This window comes from Nyctereutes procyonoides, unplaced genomic scaffold (genome assembly GCF_905146905.1).
Source record: "Nyctereutes procyonoides isolate TBG_1078 unplaced genomic scaffold, NYPRO_anot_genome, whole genome shotgun sequence".
NCBI classification, from domain to species: domain Eukaryota; kingdom Metazoa; phylum Chordata; class Mammalia; order Carnivora; family Canidae; genus Nyctereutes; species Nyctereutes procyonoides.
This window is the reverse complement of record NW_026575120.1, coordinates 16,885,623-16,900,066: the sequence shown is the minus strand read 5'-3', so window position 1 is coordinate 16,900,066 and position 14,444 is coordinate 16,885,623. Positions and strand designations below refer to the sequence as shown.

The following is a 14,444-nucleotide window of genomic DNA, read 5'->3' as shown; positions in this document are numbered from 1 at the left end:
ATGGTTTTATAAATATACTCTTAACCAATTTGCCTACCTTCAGTCTTGGTTCTTTCTAAGCATTTTCCTCACCATAGTAAGAATAATGCCAATCTGATCACCTCATTTCCCTACTTAAAGCTCTTCATTGTCCTTAAAGCTCTTAAAGTCCACATTGTCCTTGTGATAGAGTCTAAAGTCTTTCGTAAGACTTACATGGCAGTGTCTGGTTTGTTCCTTGTTTTCTTTTCTTTTCCAGACATCTCTTGCTACTATGCTTGTCCTCCAGAAGATCATTGGATCACTTGAATGGCTTTCTGTTCCCTGAATGCACCATCTGTTTCCAACCCTCAATCTTTTGCACAGCGTATTCTTTGTGCTTTTCAGTCTTAATTCATCCAACACATACATGCAGAGCACTTAGCATGCACCAGGTCCTGTACTGAGGGCTGGTGAACAAAATAGATATGGTCCCTTCTCTCATAGGGTTTTGAACTAGTCAAGGAGACTGGTATTAAATAGGAGTATGCAAATGGTGATAAGTGATGGAAGGGACAAGGACTGTATGAGAGTTGGGAAGGGCCTCATTTAGGTTGGGGTGAATGGTTGGGAGGGCTTCCTTGAGGCAGTGAGGAGATTGAAACCTGCCCCTCTTTGGGGTCTTTCCTCCAAGAAGCTTCTCCTGGCCTTCCCAAATGTGGGTTTATTTTTTATTTTTAAAAAATATTTATTCATGAGAAACACACAGAGAGAGGCAGAGACACAGGCAGAGGGAGAAGCAGGCTCCCTGCAGGGAGCCCAATGCAGGACTCGATCCCAGGACCCCAGGATCTCCCTGAGTCAAAGGCAGATGCTCAACCACTGAGCCACCTAGGTGCCTGTCCAACTGTGAGTTTAGTGGCTTCCTTTGGGCTCATGTAGCACCACACACTTCCCTGTTAGATTTTTTTTTTTTATCTATTATGTTGCAATATAATGCAACCTGTCAATCTCCAGACTGTAAGCTCATGAGGGCAGGGTAAGAGCCTGGTTTGCTATAACTCTAAATTCTAGCATACAAGTAGATGCTCATGAATATCTTTTGACACTTTTAGGAAAAATTGGAAGCTCTTTCCAGGAATGTGAGAGATACTGTGGTATGTAGTCTGTGCTCCCTGCCAAAATTCTCCATGGGCCAAACAGATGCAGGAGCCATTATCCTAATGCCCAAGGTGGCCAATCCATACTTCTAGGGCTGTGTGTCACTCTCCACTGTGGCTCTTTAGAGCTTCATGTGTGTCCCTGGAAGCAAGCAGGAAGAGACATTTTCATTGTCCAAAGTAACAATATCATGATGAAAAGAGATAACATATTCTTTGAAAGGACCTAAAATGATAGTGGATATTGTAATAAGTGAAAATACATCCATTCTAATCAATAAATTAATTATGCCTGTAAGTTCTGAGGGGCAAAGTATGATAATGATGCTGGTGAATACTGCCTCATATCTGGGTTCAGTTGGTTCACACTCATTTGATGGATCCCCTGTCTCACTGCAGGCTAGTACTAAAGCTATGCCAATGATCATTTTGTTTTGGATTAGAAGATCTCTCTCTCTCTCTCTAAAAAAAAAAAAAAGGCTTTTGTGGCTGGGGTCATTACCAAACACTGTGTATAAACAAATATTATTACCCATATTTTCAGATGTGGAACTGAGACTGAAACAATCTGTGACTTGCCCCAGGCACAGATCCCAGAGCTGGGTTTAGTCCTTGGTCCAATTGGCCTCAAAGTCCTGATTCCTTTTGTTGTGCTGCATAGAATTTTATCCCTTCTTGGTAAATAGATTTAACAACCTCTTCCTCCAGAGTAACCTCAACATCCTTTTTTTTTTTTTTCAACATCCTTTTTTAATTGTTTTTTAATTTTAGGGTTGTTTGAATAGTAAGGTTGAAGGGTAGAGGTGGGAAATGATGAAGAGAGTGAACCTTTGTCATCACTACACTGAAATGTGAAATTCTATAATCTTCCAACCCTCTTACTCCATTTAATCGTTGTAACTTAACTCAGCTGTTTGCAGTTATAGAGAAGCTTGATAAATACTGTCAGATAACTTATATTCACCACTGCTTTTTCAGTTGGTGCATCTCTCACGTGAACATACAACATTTGCTTTGACACCGGATGGGACATGTGTGGACTGATAGGAGAGTTACTGAATCTTACCTTGAGCTTCTGCTCTTACTCAGAGTTGTTAAAAGCCCACTAAAGGCAATAGCTGGCCTGTAATTCTCCTTGTCTGCCAATTAACTCAGAATCCTTAAAATATATGTGTGTGTTATTAGACCCTCCAACAACCACTGTCAGGGCATTGAGAAGATTGGAGATTTGGGCTTCCATGCATATACTGCTTTTGGGGAGGAGGGGGGTGGAAAGAAAGAGCAAAGAGCATCAGTTTTCTTCCTGTGGGCTTGTATTGTTGGTTAAGCCTCTTCATCCTCTCCTGAGGGTTGGACGGACCATCCCTGTTAGGCAGAGCTACCTGGGATTGCTCCTGTGCCACTTCTGAGGCAGAAGGGAAGCAGGGAGGTCTTGAAGGCAGACATGTGACTTCACTAGGTATTTTACATAAATCTAATTTCCCTGGAAAACACATCCTTCTGAAGTTGCTGAGGTCAGGAAGGCAAGGCAGGCACTGGCAGCCCTGGCCCAGCTGAGGAGGAAACAACATTTACATAGTGTTTACTCTGTGGTCAAGGGCAATTACAAAGGCTTTCTTTGGACCTCAGGAAACCCTGCCTCAATTTAGTTACGTGTAAGCTAGATGCATCTTAATGATAAAAAGGATGCCAGGACACAACACGCTTTACCATTGGTCATAAACACGGCTATCCTTTGGGGCCACCTTTTGTCTCCCAGAGCAGGTAAATGTCAAAGATCCATGGACAGTGAGTGTAGACAGGTTTCACGTGTTTGATCATGTTGACAAGGAAGACAATGGCAGGCAGATGAACATGGTAGATGAAAACAGAAGAGCTGTGAAGAGAAGGAATGAGAGGCATTTGCTAGTACCTGGAAAACTCGGGTGAAATCTTCATGGATAGAGTGAACAATGTGAGCTGAGGGATAGGGAAGGCCTCCTCATGCATCTGCTGCTGGCCTTCCATGGAACCCACACTTTTCCAGTTGGTTGTTCCTCTAGATCAATGTATGAATCTAAGACCTACAGAAGTGAAGCCATCTTCGCAGACACACTTAACACTTTGACCTGTCATCTCTCATAAATGCTTCCATATACTTGCTTACTATACCTCTGGATCCAGAGGAAAGAGAAAAAAATCACCACCTGATCTCAATGCCCAGGCAACACTCTGACTGAGGACTGTTCTGCCCGAGGCCGCCTACTGAGGAGCAATCAGGGAACTTCTGATCTAATAGAAGGCAAAAGACAAAAACCAAACATTGCAATTATAAAGAGTATGTTTCGAAGGAGGTGAAAATGAGCACCATCTTACCCCCTCATTGATTTCCCTGCTTTATTAGTGGCAAGTTTCTTCTTCTTGTCTGTCCAGTTGAACTCTTGAGTCACTTTTGACTTTCTCTTTCTCCAGATTCCTCATGTGAAAAAAAAAAATCATTGAAGTATATTTTGAAGCCTACAGTAAAATGCATAGATCCTAAGTATAGAGTTCAGTGAATTTTAGTATTTGTTTACTCTCAGCCAAATCAAAATATACAACTTGTTCTTCATCCCTGAAAGTTTGCCCCTGCTCCTTTCTAGTCAATGGCTTCCCCTCCCCAGAGGCAACCATCATTCTGATTTTCTATACAGAGTAGTCTTGCCCGTTCTTGAACTTCGTATAAATGGAATCATACATTATGTACTCTTTTATTCCTGGCTTTTGCTTGCATAGTATTTTTTGAGATCGTTCCTTATGTCAGTAGTTCATTACTTTGTATTATTGAGTTGTATTCCATTGTATGAATATATTAAAATTTGGTTATTCATTTTCCTGATAATGAGTATATGTAATATTACCAATATTTTAGTCTTTTTTAAAAAAGATTTTATTTATTCATGAAAGACAGAGAGAGAGAGAGAGAGAGAGAGAGAGAGATGTGGAGACATAGGCAAAGGGAGAAGCAGGCTCCCTGCAGGGAGCCCAATATGGGACTGGATCCTGGGACTCCGGGATCACACCCTGAGTCAAGGCAGACGCTCAACCGCTGAGGCACCCAGGGGTCCCTCCAACATTTTACTTTTATGGGCAAACTTGTTATGTATATTCTTGTCTAGGTCTTTTCAGGGACATATGTTTTCATTTTTCTTGAGTAAATATTTAGGAATGAAATAATTAGATCATAGAATAGGTGTATATTTTGTTAACCAAAAATTACTAAACAGTTTTCCAGAGTGGATGTATCATTTTTCACTCCCACCAGCAATGCATTAGAGCCCAAAAGATTCTGTTTCTTCCCTAACACTCGGTATTGTTAGCTTTTTGTTGTGATCATTTCAGTGGGTATACAGGGAATCATCCTGGTTCCTCATGTAAAATTAACCAAGTCCCAGTAGACATTTTCTTGATATTGTCCCTTAGGTGTGTCTTTTCCTTCTTTTTTTTTTTTTTTTATATTTTTTTTCTTTTTTTTTTCTTTTTTTTATTTTATAAATTAATTTTTATTGGTGTTCAATTTACCAACATACAGAATAACACCCAGTGCTCATCCCGTCAAGTGTCCCCCTCCGTGCCCGTCACCCATTCACCCCCACCCCCCGCCCTCCTCCCCTTCCACCACCCCTAGTTCGTTTCCCAGAGTTAGGAGTCTTTATGTTCTGTGTCCCTTTCTGATATCTCCCACACATTTCTTCTCCCTTCCCTTATATTCCCCTTCACTATTATTCATATTCCCCAAATGAGTGAGAACATACACTGTTTGTCCTTCTCCGATTGACTTACTTCACTCAGCATAATACCCTCCAGTTCCATCCACGTTGAAGCAAATGGTGGGTATTTGTTGTTTCTAATGGCTGAGTAATATTCCATTGTATACATAAACCACATCTTCTTTATCCATTCATCTTTCGATGGACACCGAGGCTCCTTCCACAGTTTGGCTATTGTGGACATGGCTGCTAGAAACATCGGGGTGCAGGTGCCCCGGCGTTTCATTGCATCTGAATCTTCGGGGTAAATCCCTAACAGTGCAATTGCTGGGTCGTAGGGCAGGTCTATTTTTAATTCTTTGAGGAACCTCCACACAGTTTTCCAGAGTGGCTGCACCAGTTCACATTCCCACCAACAGTGTAAGAGGGTTCCCTTTTCTCCACATCCTCTCCAACATTTGTTGTTTCCTGCCTTATTAATTTTCCCCATTCTCACTGGTGTGAGGTGGTATCTCATTGTGGTTTTGATTTGTATTTCCCTGATGGCAAGTGATGCAGAGCATTTTCTCATGTGCATGTTGGCCATGTCTATGTCTTCCTCTGTGAGATTTCTCTTCATGTCTTTTGCCCATTTCATGATTGGATTGTTTGTTTCTTTGGTGTTGAGTTTAATAAGTTCTTTATAGATTTTGGAAACTAGCCCTTTATCTGATATGTTATTTGCAAATATCTTCTCCCATTCTGTAGGTTGTCTTTGAGTTTTGATGACTGTATCCTTTGCTGTGCAAAAGCTTCTTATCTTGATGAAGTCCCAATAGTTCATTTTTGCTTTTGTTTCTTTTGTTTTCGTGGATGTATCTTGCAAGAAGTTACTGTGGCCAAGTTCAAAAAGGGTGTTGCCTGTGTTCTACTCTAGGATTTTGATGGAGTCTTGTCTCACATTTAAATCTTTCATCCATTTTGAGTTTATCTTTGTGTATGGTGCAAGAGAGTGGTCTAGTTTCATTCTTCTGCATGTGGATGACCAATTTTCCCAGCACCATTTATTGAAGAGACTGTCTTTCTTCCAGTGGATCGTCTTTCCTCCTTTGTCGAATATTAGTTGACCATAAAGTTCAGGGTCCATTTCTGGATTCTCTATTCTGTTCCATTGGTCTATGTGTCTGTTTTTGTGCCAGTACCACACTGTCTTGATGACCACAGCTTTGTAGTACAACCTGAAATCTGGCATTGTGATGCCCCCAGCTATGGTTTTCTTTTTTAAAATTCCCCTGGCTATTCGGGGTCTTTTCTGATTCCACACAAATCTTACAATAATTTGTTCTAAGTCTCTGAAAAAAGTCCATGGTATTTTGATAGGGATTGCATTGAACGTGTAAATTGCCCTGGGTAGCATTGACATTTTCACAATATTAATTCTGCCAATCCATGAGCATGGAATATTTTTCCATCTCTTTGTGTCTTCCTCAATTTCTTTCAGAAGTGTTCTATAGTTTTTAGGGTATAGATCCTTTACCTCTTTGGTTAGGTTTATTCCTAGGTATCTTATGCTTTTGGGTGCAATTGTAAATGGGATTGACTCCTTAATTTCTCTTTCTTCAGTCTCATTGTTAGTGTATAGGAATGCCATTGATTTCTGGGCATTGATTTTGTATCCTGCCACGCTACCAAATTGCTGTATGAGTTCTTGTCTTTTCCTTCTTTCCTTCCTTCCTTCCTTCTTTCTTTCCTTCTTTCCCCTCCCTCTTTCTCTCTTTCACAGTCATAGCCCAGCCTTGATCATCTCTCATCTGAACTGAGCAATGGTCTCTTCACTTGCCTCCTTTTCTCTAGGCGACCAGACTGCTCATATTGGTTTTGTGGCTTCCTGATCACGTAAGTTCTTTGCTGCTGAAAGCCTGTAATGACTAACACTGATATAATTTTCAAGCTTTTAATTAAGTAGAATTGTATCAAAAAATTCTTTCTTCGGAGCAGAGCTCATCTGGTTGAAGGGGGGGGATGGGAACCTGCTTGTTTATTATTCCCATTTATTCTCCATGATGTCCAGTTGTGTCCTGGGGTTCCTCTGTGCATTCGTTGTGTTCTCTGCAGTGTTTGTGGGGAACCTTCAGCTGCCCGGCCATTCCCTGACCTGGTACCTGTCCTAGAGCACCAGCTCCCCTGTCTCCCTTACATTCCCTTCTAGCTGTGTATGAGTGCTTATAGTCTGAATGAACATGAGGTTGCAAAACTTAAGGCCTCTGCTATTCCCTGTCCTTGGAAATGGCTTCTCTACCCATCTCCTGGTGTCTGCCCTGGGAAATGTGGCATCCTTTGTGCCAAGATGCTCAGCTATCTACCCTTCTTGGGGTCTCCCTACTTTATGCTGCTTGTACATACACTCCCACTGGGCTATAGTGGTCTTGGTCATCTCTGCCTCTGCAGTGCCCAGTCATCCCATGTTCCATTTCCTTTACATTGTGGTCTCAACCTAATTTTCTTATGTTCACTAACTTCCAGGCTTTAACCTTGCCCTTCTGCCAGAGTGGTGCACACACCATACTGTGCAAGCATCTCTCTTCTGACTTTTGCCTGTAATGCCTTCCCTTATCTGGAATGCCCTGTTCCCTTTATCTTCTTTTCTCAATTCTTTCCACCTTCTATCGGCTCCCTGATTCCACTTCCTCCATAAGCTATCCCCAAATACCCGATGTAGCAGTGAACTCTTTCTCCTCTGAATTATACTTAGTATTTCTAAACTCTTGTATCACTTATCATAACCCTCCTAAGGGCCTACCATCTATTTGAGGGTTGAGGTGAATTCGGAGGAAGAGATAGTAAGAGCTGGGCTTCATCGAACCCTCCCCTTATCTCACCTAGCCTGTGTGGACTCTGACTCCCCGGGGCTCATGCACTGCTCAAAGTGTGAGGGTCTTATGGGAGGGTGGTCACTGCGTGGGACTCCTCTTTAAAAAGTGGTGTGGGCATTATGATAGCACCAAATGCTGGAAGGATAGTGCTATTCATGTAAGTGATTGTTGCGGGGGGGGGGGGAGGGAGGCTGAAGACCATTTTTATTGTCATCGATATTTGTCACTGGTCAATTCTCCTTGGGAAAATGCTCCAGCCTCCATGAGAATTGGCTCTGATTCTGCCAAGTGCCATTGGCCCTGTGGTAGAGGGCTGTGGCTCCCTGACCCTACTGTGCCTGTGGATTTGCTGGAAGAGAAACAGTTTTTATCTCTTCTGAAGATATCTCTGGCCCTCTGCTCGGAATCCTCAGAACTTAGCAACAGAGAGCCTGGGGGGTTTTGAGTCATTTGGCACCGGGGCGGTCAAAGCAGCCAGCAGAAAAGCCCATAACCACCTCTGATGGGCTCTAGTGGGCTCCATTAGGATTCAGGACATGCTGGTTTTGCAGGGTAAAAGACCACAGCTTGTCAGAAAAATAATGCAGGCTCAAATAGCTTCTGGTCTGGACAAACCATTTACAAAGAGCCTAAGTTAAGTGGGCAGGTGGCCAATTTTTGAAGTCTAGTGTCATTTGAAATGAACACAAACAGCGGGGGATGGAGAAAAACCGTGAAAGCTGCTGTTCAAATTAGCTGTGGGAGTTTCAGATCTTGTTGGTGTACAGTGATCGTCTGGTATTAACTTCATCTCAAAAATGCCCTACCTGTCCTTGGATTCTGATCTCCCATTAAACAAACTCTGTGTGTCATTTTGTTTGGTTTTCCCTCAAAAGTTAGCCCATTTGGAGCATCCCATAATATTTCCTTTTCTTTTTTTCTTTCTTTTACCCCAATATAGAAATTGACTACCCCTGATATCTGGCCAGAGTCTTTTGCTTTTCTTTCCTGTACTGTTGTAACCTCCAAAAACCATTTTCACGTATCCTGCTGTCCTTCTTCCCTGCCTGTGTTGGCTCTAGTTCCACCTGCAATCTTTGGGCTAGGCCATGGTCTTTAGAAACCACGTTAGGCTGACCACTGAGAGTGAGGTGGGAGGAGAAATCCAGAAGCCTGAGCTAACTCTGCCAAAGGACTGACCTGGAATCCCTACCTACCTAATCCACCTGGTCCTGCACGTCCACAGTCTGCATTGTCTTAGTGCTTTGAATTCTCTGTTTTATTATCACTGACATTCCCTTATATTGCTCAGGAAATATTACTGTTGTTTACATAAGTATGTTTTAAATTCCCAGGGAAGGGACTTTGTCTTGATTTCTTTTGTGTTGTCTTAGCCTCAATATCTACAGATATTTAGAGCTGGTCTACATACGCTGATGCTCCATAAATGTTTCCCTTTTGGGGTATCTTACTGGTAAATCATTTAGAACACTGGTTTATGAAATGTGATTCCAAAGACCACTGGGGTTTCCTAAGATCCTTTCAGAATCTCTGTGATGATGGATTCATTTCATAATAATAGTAAGGGGTTATTTGTTTTCTCCACTTAGACTGATGAGACAGAACAAAGATGGGTGGAACCACTGGTGTCTCCTTGAATTAAGGCAATGGCATCAAACTGTCTTAGGAGTCAGTGTTACTCCCACATGCTTGTAATAATAAATACAAACAAAAATAATAACTGCCAGTTTCACTTAACAATGTACTAGTTCAAGTTTTAGAAATGATTAATTGTATTATAAATACCAACCCCTGAGTACACATCTTTTTAAATATCCTGTGTGACAAAGTGGGGATGATACATTAAGGACTTCTGTTCCACATCAATGTACCTATGTAATTGTTTGGGTTATGAACTGACTTAAAAACTCTTTTTTTCCTTTCTCCCCCCCCCCCAAAGATTTTATTTATTCATTTGAGGGGGAGAGAGAGAGAGAGAGAGAGAGAGAGAGAGAGAGAGAGAGAAAGAGAATGTATGAGCATGAGTAGGGGGAGAGGCAGAGGGAGAAGCAGACTCCCACTGAGCTGGGAGCCTAATGTAGGTCTCAATCCCAGGATCCAGGATCATGACCTGAGCTGATGGCAGATGCTTAACTACCAGAGCTACCCAGGCACCCCTAAAACTCTTTTCTTGAACACTGTTTTTATTTTTAAAAAATGGCTGGCAGACAAATTATGGCTATTCAGATTTAAATATTTGGGAAACATTTTCTCAAAAATGAATAAAATAAGCCTGCCATTTCAAGGCATACAACTGAATGTATTTTTTTTTAGTGACACAGTTTAAGCATTCAAGCAAAAATTAGAGTTTTGGAAAATTTATATCCCTTACGATGAACTTGACAGCTTTCTAAACCTTAAAGACTTTTCTGATGAGATGGTTGATATTGGGGGATGTTCTTTTTTTTGACATTATATAATGAAATTTGTCAAAATTTGGAAGATCTATATAACTCAGTGACTGTTTTCCAAATGATCAGTGCATGTTGTTACAAAATCATTGATGGGAGAAAGATCTGTCCAAAATGCAAGATAAAACCAACAGAGTTTAATATAATGGAGTACAAAGAGTTCACTGATCATGGTTTCATATTTCACACTGCAATTAACACTTAACCCTTGTCAAATTTTGGTGTAGTATCAAAGAAAAATACGCATAATGATCTGATAAGGCTATTCAGTCTTCCCTTTCCAAGTACATATCTGTGTGAACTGGATTTTCTTCATATACTTCAACTAAAATAGCACATTGCAACAGAATTGAAAACGCACAGATATGATAATTCAACATTCTTTATTAAGCTAGACATAAAAGAGATTTGCAAAAATATAAAACAATGCTATTCTTCACACTAATTTTAAAAAATAGTTTAAAAAATAAACCTTTTATTTTAAAATAATTTTATACTTCTAGAAAAGCCCAAAACATAGTCCAAAGAGTTTGTGTGCTCTTCACTTAGTTTTCTTTAATATTAACATTTTACATGACCGTGGTATATTTGCTAAAACTAGGAAATTAACAATGCCACACTATTAACTACAGACTTTATTTGTATTTCTCTGGTTTTCCTATCAATGTCTTTTTTTTTAATTTAAATTTTAATTTTTAAAACAGATTTTATTTATTTATCCATGAATAACAGAGAGAGAGAGAGAGAGAGAGAGAGAAAGAGAGAGAGGCAGAGACACGGGCAGAGGCAGAAGCAGGCTCCATGCAGGGAAGCCGACGTCGGACTCGACCCTGGGCTGAAGGCAGTGCTAAATGGCTGAGCCACCGAGGCTGCCCCGATGTCCTTTTTATGTTCTGGGGTCCAGTCTAGTATATCACACTGCATTTAGAATATAATTAATTTTATATAAATACATATGTGAGAATATAATGGTTTGCTGTTATTTTAAAATAAATTAATAAATATTTTTCAAAATTTCAGTATTAATTTCTAACACAGTAAAGATGGATGGATGTGACTCACCAAAGCCCTTTTGAATTCCCAACAATTTTCAAGTACGTAAAAGGGTCTAAGAACCAACGCTTGAAGACTGTTGACCTGGAATATACTGTAAGAGGAGAATGATCTTATTTGCAAGCAGCTAGCCTGTAAGGATAGTCATAAGGTTGAGGGTTTATATAATGTCTCTGGAGAGTTTATTCCCTCCTCCCCTCTCCCAACACAATCTATAAATACCCATGGGTGTGCAAAACTAAATTAATTGAGAAAGAACCTGAGTACTGGAGATAGCACGAGATCAAGCCACTTAGTTTGGTCAGCCCACAAATGTTTACTGAGCACTGACTATGTACCTTGTAGCATTCCAGGCCCTAGAGATACAGCTCTCCATAAGATAGAAGGAGTCTCTATCTAAAGAACTTAAATTCTTTTGAGGAAAGTTACACAACACATGAACAAACAAACAAACAAAATCATATCACTTTATGTACTGGCATTTGCTCTAAAGACAGAGGAAATAGGGTGATATGATAGAGAGCCATGGCAGTAGGAAAGAGGTGGGTGGGTGCCTATGTTGGGCTTGGTCATATTTGGAGGAAGCTGGCCAGCTGAAGATCTGGTGGATGAACATTCCAAGTATGAGCTTGGTGCATTCCAGCGAATGGAGGGAAGGTCAGGGTGGTAATTGAGGAGCAGAGTCGGGGAAGATGGGGCTAGCAAGGCAGGCAGCATCCAGATCAAGTAGGGCTCCTGGGCCAGGTAGAGGGTTTGGATATTACTCTCACTGTCTGGGAAGCTCTATTAGGCTGTAAGCAGGGGAGTGAGAGGTTCTGATTGGTGAACTCACCCTAGCTATATGAAGGATGGAGTCTCAGGTGGCAAGACAGAGACAGGGCGAGCAGTTAGGTGCCTTGCACTAGCCAGGGGAGAGAGGATGGTGGCTTGGGTTCCAGGTATGCTGCTGAATATAGTTGAGACATTGTCAGATTCAGGATCCATTTTTGTGTTAGAAGCAGCATGTTTTGCTAATAGATTGGATGTGGGCAGGAAGGAAAAAACAAATCAAAGAGGGATCTGAAGTTTCTGTCCTGAGGAGCCGGGTGAATGGTTGTACCACTTACTGAAATGAGGAAACCTTGAAAGCAGTGAATTCGCAGATGTTATTCAGTAGTGCTCTTTGGATTCAGGTTGGGTTTGAGCCCTGTTGAATATCCTAGCATATACACTACAATCTGATTGTGCAGACATTGATTCAGTAGCTACTCTGTTCAAGACGCTGTTCTAAGTGTTGAAGGAGATCATCATCATCATCATCATCACACACACACACACGCACACCATATTTATTTCTCTCTCTCATAATGCTTTGGAAGCAGAGGAGATGGAGTAATACCATCTGGGTGACTTCTCCTCTCTTCCTGTGCTGATTGGGGTACAGGGGAACATCTAGAAATCAGGGTAGTGTGTGCTCTTTGGGAAACAGGTGGCATGTTTGGGTAACCATTTTGCAATTTTTTGGAACGCAAGAGATAGCAGTATAATGTCTTTTATCTTTTTCTCCTTAGAAGCTTAGAGCATTTCATCTTACTCCTCCTTCCTGTGTCTGCGGAAGAGAGGTAGGTGGGAGAATGTCATTACTTATAAATATATTACGAGTAAATAATGAAAGCACTCAGAAAATCAGAAAAGAAGACTGTTCCTTGTGGAGTGTCTGGCCAAGTTTGTTTGGTTTAAAGATGATGAAAACAGGGCCATTGTGTGTTGAGAGTGGCCTGTAGTCAGCCATGGTGCTGCAGATCAGGGAAGAGCCCAAGAGGCTTAGCTTCTTCCTCAGTCACCTCCTCCTACCCCTACATCATTCCTAGATTTGCAGGTTGGGCCCTCTGGTTCTCTCCATGTAGCTGTGCAGGTCTCGCCTGGCAATTTGTGATGCCAGCATGTGGTGGCATCCACCAACCGGACAGCAGCCTGTCTCCTCCCTGCATGACTTGCCATCTGCCAGGAACAGAGATCACTGACCTGCAGGGGACCTCTGAGCTCTCCTTGGTGCCGAGTGTGGAGTCCTCTCCAAAACAGATTCTTTGGGGGTAACTGGAATGATGTGGGCACTGGCTTTCTCTTTATGATCAAGAACCATAGTGAAGGGAGTTTTGATGTGAGGATGGCAATGGCCAAAGAATTATATAGTCCCTCTGCCAAAGCAGTAATATTATTGGTCGTAATAAAGATAATACTAGCTACCATTTATTTAATCCCTACTATGCACCAAGAACTTTTAGGCTTATACTCTTTGTTCTCCTCATCACAATGAAATAACTATTAATATTCTTATTTTATTGATGAAGGAACTGAGGGTCAGAGATTAAATGACTCCCCCCAATGTTGTATAACTAGCAAATGGCAAAGGCAGCCATGTACGTGTCCCTGGGTTCTTGTTCCTCTATTATAATCTGTTGCCTGACTCATGCCTAGTCCAGCTCCTGCTTTTTCTTCTAAAAAGTTAAATAGCCTTAGAGTCTTCCAAAGAACTAAAAACAATCACATCTTTTTGGGTGGTAGTGTTGGTGGGGGCCTATATTTAAACACAGTGTTCTGGGCCCACCCAGGTCAAACACCTGACATGATGGACACTCGCCACGGTGTAGTCTGGGGGTATGGAGAGGGAAGTGTGACATAGAGATGTCTCACTTTCAAGGTGGCCTTCTTTCTCATGGCCAGATGTTGCTTTGGGACAGAATCATTTCCCTCTAAAGATCCCTGCTCACCATTCAAGGCCCTTTCCCCTCGTTTCTCTGGTCTGCTGAATTTCATTTCTTTCTATTTGGGTTAACGCTGATTTCCCAGGACAGCTGGTGGCGTGAAGAGGTAGATAGAAGGGGGCACCTAAATCCAGGGTTCCAGGAGATAAACCTCCCCTCATTGTCAGAATTACTGCCACTAGAAGGTTGCCTGGTCCCTGTGGTTCTGAGGGAAAGACTCAGGCTTAAATTAGAGGCCATATCATGTGTGCTTTTGAAATAGATTTCTCATAATCCTTGGGTAGGTTAGCGCTCTCTGGAGGCCCAGAAGCGCTGACCTCAGGTTTTCTTGTCAGAGCCCTGCCACACCAGACTTGATTGAAGCAGGCTCAGACTGCACCAGGTGGGTGGACTTGTGCTCCCACATAGGGGCGATGCCAGGGAACACTCCTGGGCCAGAAGTCACCTTTGCAGGCACCTTCATTTGCCTCACAACCCAATTACAGAGACCAAGTACGCT

General features: G+C 41.8%; 1 protein-coding gene across 1 annotated transcript in view; it reads left to right on the top strand.

Moving 5' to 3' along the window:
• Positions 1-14,444, top strand: part of ZMAT4 (zinc finger matrin-type 4) — a 337,251-nt gene that overhangs the window by 35,045 nt on the left and 287,762 nt on the right. The window lies entirely within an intron of this gene.